Below are 10,530 nucleotides of genomic sequence, written 5' to 3'. Positions count from 1 at the left end.
TAATTACAAATATTTATGGTAAAGTAAATGACTGCATACATATTCAGCCACCTCCATGTCAGAATTTAGTACTAGAAGTGAACACCTAAGGCCTCATGTATCAAGCTTGCATTCACACAGTGACGCGTGCGACATTCAGACTCGGCCACGTTTGATTTTAACAATGCAGGACACAAAAAACTATTTTTTTCGCCATTGAATTTAAAGCTTCATATTCATATTAATATTTGTGAGCACATACACTATATCGCCAAAAGTATTTGGCCACCTGCCTTGACTCTCATTTGAACTTGAAGTGCCATCCCATTCCTAACCCATAGGGTTCAATATGATGTCGGTCCACCTTTTGCAGCTATTACAGCTTCAACTCTTCTGGGAAGGCTGTCCACAAGGTTGCGGAGTGTGATTATAGGCATTTTCGACCATTCTTCCAAAGGCGCATTGGTGAGGTCACACACTGATGTTGGTGGAGAAGGCCTGGCTCAGTCTCCGTTCTAATTCATCCCAAAGGTGTTCTATCGGGTTCAGGCCAGGACTCTGTGCAGGCCAGTCAAGTTCATCCACACCAGACTCTGTCATCCATGTCTTTATGGACCTTGCTTTGTGCACTGGTGCACAGTCGTGTTGGAAGAGGAAGGGGCCCGCTCCAAACTGTTCCCACAAGGTTGGGAGCATGGAATTGTCCAAAAGGTTTTGGTATCCTGGAGCATTCAAAGTTCCTTTCACTGGAACAAAGGGGCCAAGCCCAACTCCTAAAAAACAACCCTACACCATAATTCCTCCTCCACCAAATTTCACACTCGGCACAAATGTAGCGTTCTCCTGGCAACTTCCAAACCCAGACTGGTCCATCAGATTGCCAGATGGAAAAGCGTGATTCATCACTCCAGAGAAGGCGTCTCCACTGCTCTAGAGTGAAGTGGCGACGTGCTTTACACCACTGCATCCCACGCTTTCCATTGGACTTGGTGATGTATGGCTTAGATGCAGCTGCTCGGCCATGGAAACTACGGATGTCCGATAATGGCTTTTTGCCGATATCCGATATTCCCCAACTCTTTAATTACCGATACCGATATCAACCGATATCAACCAATACCGATATACAGTATACAGTCGTGGAATTAACACATTATTATGCCTAATTTGGACAACCAGGTATGGTGAAGATAAGGTCCTTTTTAAAAATAATAATAAAATAAAATAAGATAAATAAATTAAAAACATTTTCTTGAATAAAAAAGAAAGTAAAACAATATAAAAACAGTTACATAGAAACTAGTAATTAATGAAAATTAGTAAAATTAACTGTTAAAGGTTAGTACTATTAGTGGACCAGCAGCATGCACAATCATGTGTGCTTACGGACTGCATCCCTTGCAGACTGTATTGATCTATATTGATTTATAATGTAGGAACCAGAATATTAATAACAGAAAGAAACAACCCTTTTGTGTGAATGAGTGTAAATGGGGGAGGGAGGTTTTTTGGGTTGGTGCACTAATTCTAAGTGTATCTTGTGTTTTTTATGTTGATTTAATAAAAAAATTAAAAATTTAAAAATTTAAAAAACGATACCGATAAAAAAAAAAACGATACCGATAATTTCCGATATTACATTTTGAAGTATTTATCGGCCGATATTATCGGAAATCTCTAATGGGAACCCATTCCATGAAGCTCTCTGCGTACTGTACGTGGGCTAATTGGAAGGCCACATGAAGTTTGGAGCTCTGTAGCAACTGACTGTGCAGAAAGTCTTTGCACTATGCACTTCAGCATCCACTGACCCCTTTCTGTCAGTTTACGTGGCCTATCACTTTGTGGCTGAGTTGCTGTTGTTCCCAAACTCTTCCATTTTCTTATAATAAAGCCGACAGTTGACTTTGGAATGTTTAGGAGCGAGGAAATTTCACGACTGGATTTGTCGCATAGGTTGCATCCTATGACAGTTCCATGCTGGAAATCACTGAGAGCGGCCCATTCTTTCACAAATGTTTGTAGAAACAGTCTCCATGCTTGATTTTATACACCTGTGGCCGGGCCAAGTGGTTAGGACACCTGACTCTGATCATTTGGATGGGTGGCCAAATACTTTTGGCAATATAGTGTATATTATTTCATCTGGGCGGTCATTTCGCCACCTGTTGATCATGTGATCATGTGACTCCTTGGCCACGCCAGACAGACGGCAGCAGCGTGTGGTCGCGACATGATGATGTCACATATGCCACTGCTCCCGCAAGAAGCTTCTCCTGTGTTGTATTATTAAATTGAGTAATCAAACAAGAGTCAAAATCATTGTGTATCTTTTGTGACATCCTGGGGGGTTCACATGAAACTAATCTGTAGAAACTGAAGCAACATATTTTGCGACAACAAATATTTTATATTGAGATAATCAGTCACCCACCTCTTGTAAAGTTTTTGTATCACTGTAGCAACCGTCAGTTTTGGCCACACAACTCAATCTTCTTCTTCACTTTCTTCCTGACACAAAACATTTATTTTTCCCCCGCCTGTGTTCAGTTCTGGGAGACCCAGCAAGGACATGCTGACAGTCGCTCTGTGGTTTGCTCCAAACAGGACAAAGAAGCGCCTCCTACTGACTTGTGATTGGTCAGACTGTACATGCTGCATATGTAAAAGAAGGCGTGGTCTGCACGCCCGGACCACGCCTTCTTATAAATACGCATATCCTACTGCAGTGTTTTTCAACCACTAGTGTACCGTGAGATATTGTCTGGTGTGCCGTGGGACATTATGTAATTTCACCTAATTGGGTTAAAAATATTTTTTGCAAACCAGTAATTACAATCCGCACATAATGTGCCGTTGTTGAGTGTCTGTGCTGTCTATAGCTCGGCAGAGTAACCGTGTAATACTCTTCCATATCAGTAGGTGGCAGCAGGTAGTTAATTGCTTTGCGGAAGTTGGGAACATGGTTTGTCGCGATCACAATATGCAGACGACAGCGGGAGGCAGTGTGCAGGTGAAAAGGTGTCTAATGCTTAAACCAAAAATAAAGAAAAGGTGAGTGCCGCTAAGAAAAGGCATTGACGCTTAGGGATGGCTATGCAAAACGAAACTAAAACTGAACTGGCTGCAAAGTAAACAAAAACAGAATGCTGGACGACAGCAAAGACTTACAGCGTGTGGAGCAGCAGACGGCGTCCACAAAGTACATCCGTACATGACATGACAATCAAAAACAAAATAGGAAACACCTACACACTGGAAAACACCAAAAAACTCAAAATAAGTCACGCCGTGATGTGACAGGTGGTGACAGTACACCTACTTTGAGACAAGAGCTATAGTGATGCATGCTTGGTTATGGTTTCAATTTATATCCAACAATTGCGAGAACAGCATTTTACTGTCAATATCGGCTGCTGAGTTTCATTTTCTTATGTTTTCTTCTAGTGGTGTGCCTCGGGATTTTTCCAATGAAAAAAATGTGCCTTGGCTCAAAAAAGGTTGAAAAACACTGTCCTACTGAAAGTAGCTAATGAGGACTCAGTAGGAGGTGCTTCTTTCTCCTGCTATGGAAAACAACAGACAGGGTCCCATCCCCCAACGGACGACCATCCCCAGTATGATACGTACAACTTTAGAAGACTCTCCCTTATAGACGGCTTCGGATTGTTGATGAAAGTATCCCACAATGCATTGCCAGAAGCCATACTGGAAGGCGAGCAATACTTTGAGTCGTTAGATAAGAAGTCCCCTCGTCGTTATAATGGGGAAAACAGCTGTAAATGGATGCAAGGATCCGTACAAGATCGACAAGTCCGAGTGCAGCAGAGACCACCACATCTTCCCTAATGTCTCATACCCGAACTTTGTAAACGACTAATTTTTCACCTTGAAGGACTTTCAAAATGATAAGAGTCTAGAAAGCTATGACCTGCATGCTGGTACCAGCGAGCTTTTGTGAGAGGCCTAGTGGTTAGAGTGTCCGCCCTGAGATCGGAAGGTTGTGAGTTCAAACCCCGGCCGAGTCATACCAAAGACTATAAAAATGGGACCCATTACCTCCCTGCTTGGCACTCAGCATCAAGGGTTGGAATTGGGGGTTAAATCACCAAAAATGATTCTTGGACAAGTTTTGTGAATTAGCTTTCGCTACAAACACTATGATGCATATATTGGATAACTGTTTCAGATATCTATGTTTCTGTATCTGTCCCTATTTCAAATAAACCTTGAAAAAGAAAAAGAAAAGAAAAAAGTTATTTTTATCTAAACATGCCAGCGCTATACGAAAGACTTTGACTCTTGTTTGATTACTCAACGTAAAAGTGATTACAATATACAGGCAATGACTGTCGTAGTCGTACAGTACGTGACAGAGCCCTCCACATGTACCCGCGCGGTCTTGTGTGCCGCCACCCGCTTCTACCCACTGGAGTCATAGGAAGACATTGTGGCGAAGTGATCACCTAGATCAGGGGTGTCAAACTCAAGGCCCGGGGGCCGGATCTGGCCAGCGACATAATTTTATCTGGCCCGCAAACACCTGGAAAGGATATGTGTCACTAAAGTACCTAATATTTTCTCACTTAATGCAATTGATTCTTTTCATTTTGACAGAAAAAATATATGCACTGCTTGAAATGGCATACCTTTTTAAACTTGAATGGTATCTAATATTGCAACAAATATTACAGTATATTATCATACTTTCCAAATATGTTTTGGTCTAAATAAAAATACTTAACTTTACAGCAAACTACCCATCAAATTAATAAAAATGGTAATACATTTTACATTGTTCTTTGCAGCATATTACTGTAAATTGAAAAAAACTACTACTGTTTTTTGCGTTAAAATTGTGCTGACTGCGCTGCCAATTTTTGACTGTCAAATCTACAGTTGTTATTTTTAACGGTGTATATGGTGTAAACAGTGGCGTGCGGTGAGGTTAATGTCTGGTGAGGCACGACTGCATCATCACAGTCAGATTTACAAACATATGAACCTGCAGTGCAGGTGTACCTAATGTTGTGTCCCTGCGGTCGTTCGCGGCTCCTGCAGCGCGAGCATTGTTGTTTTTGCACTTTCAGGCTTCTTGTTAAGTGACTTTTTTTGGGTGGATTCGGTCTTGCACGTGGAGGGTTTGGGTGTGGGCTTCGGTTGGTGTGGCCGCGGCGCTCCCGTCGGGGGTGTATTCTGCGGCGGGGTTATGAGACGAGCCTCCAGTTTTATGATCGCTCAGCACGAGAAATACGTTACACACATACAGTTGTTGACAAAATACACTGTACATTATATACCTCAGCTAACTAAACTATGGAAATGTATAATATAATTCATATAGCAATACGGTCTCACTGCACAGCTGGCCAGCAGTTAGCCGAGTCATCCATGTTGAGGCACAAATCAGTGACGTGCCTCAACTGGCTGCTGATCACCGCACCGTCTCTTCTCAGTATTTGAACGGCAAATGTGAAAATAAAAATAAAAATAATCTAAAACTGGTGAAGTTAAATGGAAAATAACTTTAGTATTATCACTGGATACATATAACAATTTAATAAAAATTTTTTTCTTTTTACTTTTTTTTTTCTTTCCATGATGGCAGGTGAGGCCGTGCCTCCCCTGCCTCTAGTGACGGCACGCCACTGGGTGTAAATGGAAAAACGATACATTTGTTTTTACGGTAGAAAAACTGTCAGGTAAGTTGCCAGAATAAAAAAATAACTTGTACTGTTTTTTCATTACAATATAATGATGTAAAAACAATGTACATTTAACACAAAAATTCTGGCAACTCAGCTTCCAGCTTTTTCCGTTAAACCCCCCCACCCCCCCACCCCACCCCCCACCCCCCCACCCCACCCCCCACACGCCCCAACAAAAACAGTGGTACTGTTTTTCCGTTTACCGTAAAATGTTGTAAAAAATAAAAAAAAACTATTTTACAGTAAAATTTTGTAAATGTAAAAAGTTTTTACTGTAAAATCGACAGTCTGCTGAAAACAATTAATGTAATAAAGAATTAAATCCAGAGGCCAATTCATAAATTATTCACTGTTACAAGCGGCCCTCTGATAGCAGCCTTAACTGCCATGTGGCCCTCAATGAAAACCAGTTTGACATTAATAAACGGCCTCACAAATATTAATATGAACATGAGACATTAAATGCATTGGCGAAAATGTTAATTCTGTGTCCTAGCCTCAATCTTTTTACACTGTTAAAATCAAACGGGGGCTAAGGGGATTGTTCATATGTCTCTGATGTGCACATCAATCAATCAATGTTTATTTATATAGCCCTAAATCACAAGTGTCTCAAAGGGCTGCACAAGCCACAACGACATCCTCGGTACAGAACCCACATAAGGGCAAGGAAAAACTCACCCCAGTGGGACGTCGATGTGAATGACTATGAGAAACCTTGGAGAGGACCGCATACCCCCCCCCCACCCCCTCTAGGGGAGACCGAAAGCAATGGATGTCGAGTGGGTCTGACATAATATTGTGAAAGTCCAGTCCATAGTGGATCCAACATATCAGCGAAAGTCCAGGCCATTGTGGATCAATCACATCAATCAGTCTGAGGAGTAAAAGTTGGCACTTTTTTATGTGATCTGTTACCTAGCATCACTTAGGATGAAAATGTACATACGCTAGATATGAATATGTTGTGAGGCAGTGCAGTCAACATCAGTTTTGATACAGCTCAACTTCGCCGTGACAAAAGGCGTAGTGCAGGTTTTTATGCATTCGCAAGATTTGTACATGTGGCCCCTGGGCCTTCATTGCTCCAAACTTCGTCATGTTGCTGTGGAATTGGGAGTGAAGAGGTCTTTTGAAGTCCGGCCGCAAGTTCTCCATTGGATTAAGATCTGGGATTTGACTTGGTCCTTCTAAAATAGAACATTTATTGTTGAACCAGTTCTGCATAACATTTGGGGTTACGGTTTTATGGAAAATAAATCTCAAGGATTCAGTGCAGCTGTTGTGCCACACCGTGGTTCTAAAGGGGTTCTCCACCACACATCTGTAGAAGCTCCTAAGGATGGAGCTTGTTAGTCCCTACTGGGCGTTCTTCAGCAGACAGGAAGTTGAAGTTATTTTGCAGGTTGAACTAGATTGCTACCTTTACCATCCTTTCAGACCTGCTCCTGAGGTTCATCCCCACAACATGATGTTGCCACCACTATGCTTCGCGATGGTGATGACTTAATTGTTGTCTCATTAGACCAAAGAACCTTCTTGTTTATTTGGGCAATTTCCATGTGAGATTTTAACAGTAGCTTTCAATTTGCCCCACTTTCTCATTCAGCTGGGACAGGTGAAGAACCTATGCAAGTTGTGCATGTACAGTCTGACGCACTTAACTTCTTCAAGGTGGTGGTCCTGGTGGCCTCCCTTCTTTTTGCCCACTCACTCAGCTTGTGTCATTGTATTACCTGTTCTGTTATATGTGTGATTTCACCAAGAATAATTCCTAGTTTGTGAACCCGTTCTCAAACAATGGCAATAAAAACTATTCTGATTCTGATTCTTGTGAAGGCGGCCAGCTCTAGGGACATTTGGAAAAGTGCCATATCTTTCCATTTCCTAATAAAGGATTTAATTGAACTCTGTTGGCTGGCTAGTGAGTTATTTGGTACCTCCCCCTTCCTAAGCTTGTTGCTTGGAATGTTCTTTTGTCTTCAAGCAGAGACTGCACTGCTGCAGACACAGGTGTTTCTATTCTACAATCACCTGACACTCGGGTGATCTCCATTTCACCAATTGTGACGCTGCAGGCATCAATTATCCTACTTTCCTGTTTTGAAGCCGCACCTACCTAATTGTTGGCCAAATTCCCTTTTGCACCTTTTTTTTTTTTTTACACTGTGTCAGGTGATTGTAGAATAAAAACACCTGTGTCTGCAGCAGTGCAGTTTTTTGCATTGGAATTTTGTGAACTGAATTTTTTTACATCAAATTATTCAGGACAATTTATTGTGTTTAAAAATTCTGTGTTTTAATATTCAGTGTACAAAATAAAATTAACTGTAAAAAAATCAGTTGTATAAAAAGTTTAGTGTAAAAAAATCTGTGTATAAAAACTCAGTGTAAAAAAAAATTCAGTGTTCAGTGTAAAAAATAAAATAAAAACTGCTGAAAAATTCAGTGTTGTAAAATTTGCTGTTTCACAAAGCAAGACTTACTTCCGGTAAATTAAGACTGAAGCATTTGATCCTGTCTCAGAACCAGCCAATGAGGTGTCAAGTTTGAAGTCACATGACACAGGTTTTGCAAATCAGCATTAAAAACGGCAGTTAACTAGGCTACCTGGGTATAATACAACATAATAAACACTTCAAAGCGGATATTTTCAAACTATAGATATGATTCCAATGGTTAGAATCTAAACTTTTGAGTGACATACGAAGCTCTAGGAACGAGCAGAGTGGGCGGGGCTTGTTTACGGAGCAAAAAAGCCATAGTGAGTGTCAGACGGAGGCAAATGTCTACAGTGAAGTTCTGCATAGCAGTGATATTATATCGAATATATGGATGTGTTTTACCCTTTGTGTTCATGTTTTACCGTGTTTGTTGCATCTTTGTCGATTATAAAAGATGTCGATTAAGGAGGTGGTCTGCAGTAGAGGAGCAAAGTGAATATATTCTCAATATTCAGTGTTTTATTGTTCATAGTTAATATTGTAAATCCCACATTCTGTATTTTTATCTATATTCTGACTATCCTATAATTCATTAAAAAAACATTACATTTTCGAGGTGGTCTGTTTTGTTTTTCACTGAATTTGACACACAGAATGTACATGAAAATATGGAATGTGGGATTTATTTATGAACAATAAAACACTGAAAATATCAAATATATGAACGTCGCTCCTTCTTGATCGACATATTTTATAATCAAGCAAGAACACCAAAGATGCAACAACACAACAGAAAAGGAAGGCAAAAGGGTCAAAAACCTCCACATATTGAATATAATATCACTTCTGCAGAACTTTGTTGTAGAAATCTGCCTCCGTCTGACACTCACATTTGCGAAATCTCTGGCTTGTTGCTGGCCGGCCCACTCTGCCCTGTGCCTCCTCTGCATGAAGCAGTGCTTCCTATGGTCACCATAGTAACCCGTATGTCACTCAAAAGTGCAGATTCTAACCACTGGACTTTGAAAATATCCAGCGGGCCGTGTTGAAATGTTAATTATGTTGTATTATGCCCAGGTAGCCCAGTTAACTGTTTTTATTTATTTTTGCACCAGCCTGCACCAGGCCATTATTTGGTTACAATGGTTACTGTCCTGTATTTTTTTTCATACAAAAAACTTTAAATGTAAAAGCTATTGTAAACATACAAACAAAAAAACGAGAGATCAACATGAGGTAGGCTATCAAAAGACAAGAGATCAACAAGGCCTCAACATGGCAGTAGTGCAACAATTGTCAAATAGAATACCAATACTAAAAATAAATAAACTTTTTAAATAAAGCAGCCTACCGGGAAAAATAAAATTATGGTACCAAGTACTCAAGTATAAAACCCACCATCAAAACAGAACAATAATACTGTCACTTAAATAAAATAAAGGCTACAGTACTCCAAGTTTTAAATAAAGCAGCATACAGGAAAAATACAATTATGGTACCAAGTACTCTATAAAACCATCAAAACAGTAATACTGCAGCAAACGCAACCCCAGTAGCATTTTAATCTAAATTATGCAAATAACAGCCCATGGGCGGCTATTTGGACATAGGCGGTTATTAGGAAGAGGCGGTTAATTCACAAAATGGGGTCAGACCCCGGGCGGATATTAGGACATGAGCGGTTATTTGCCCAAGGGCGTTTATTTGGTAATATACGGTACTTGTTCTTATGCTATCTGAACTCACTATGTTCTCTGCTCGCTGTACATATCCTACCAAGTCAGACCTACACTGTTTCAATGCCCATTTCTCTGATGATGCAATTGTTGATGACTGAAGTGCTGATATCAACCAAACCCTCCTCATCCCACCCCCCGGATTGTAAATAATGTAAATAATTCAATGTATATACTCTGATGATTAACTTGTGTGATGACTGTATTATGATGATAGTATATATCAGTGACGTGCAGTCAGGGGAGGCAGGTGAGGCGGGGCCTCACGTGCCATCATGGAAAGAAAAAAAATGTAAAAAGAAAAAAAAAAAATTAAATTGTTATATGTATCCAGCGATTATACTATAAAGTTATTTTCCATTTAACTTCACCAGTTTTAGATTATTTTTATTCAAAATCGCTGAATTTTCACATTTGCCGTTCAAATACTGAGAAATGACTTGCGGTGAGTCACCAGCCAGTTGAGCCTCACCATGGATTGCGCAATGACTCGGCTAACTGCTGGCCTGCTGTGCAGTGAGACCGTAATGCTATATGAATTATATTATACATTTCCATAGTTTAGTTAGCTGAGGTATATAATGTACAGTGTATTTTGTCAACAACTGTATGTGTGTAACGTATTTCTTGTGCTGAGCAATTATAAAACGGCTGCGAAGACGC

At 40.3% G+C, this 10,530-nt stretch overlaps 1 protein-coding gene across 1 annotated transcript in view; it reads right to left on the bottom strand.

Annotated features, from left to right (window-relative positions):
* The window catches only part of dkk3b (dickkopf WNT signaling pathway inhibitor 3b), a 47,879-nt gene that overhangs the window by 694 nt on the left and 36,655 nt on the right, over positions 1 to 10,530 (bottom strand). The gene's annotated exons all lie outside the window — the stretch shown is intronic.

Source organism: Entelurus aequoreus, linkage group LG24 (genome assembly GCF_033978785.1).
Source record: "Entelurus aequoreus isolate RoL-2023_Sb linkage group LG24, RoL_Eaeq_v1.1, whole genome shotgun sequence".
Taxonomy (NCBI): Eukaryota; Metazoa; Chordata; class Actinopteri; order Syngnathiformes; family Syngnathidae; genus Entelurus; species Entelurus aequoreus.
The sequence above is the reverse complement of the archived record's forward strand: the minus strand, read 5'-3'. Positions and strand labels throughout refer to the sequence as shown.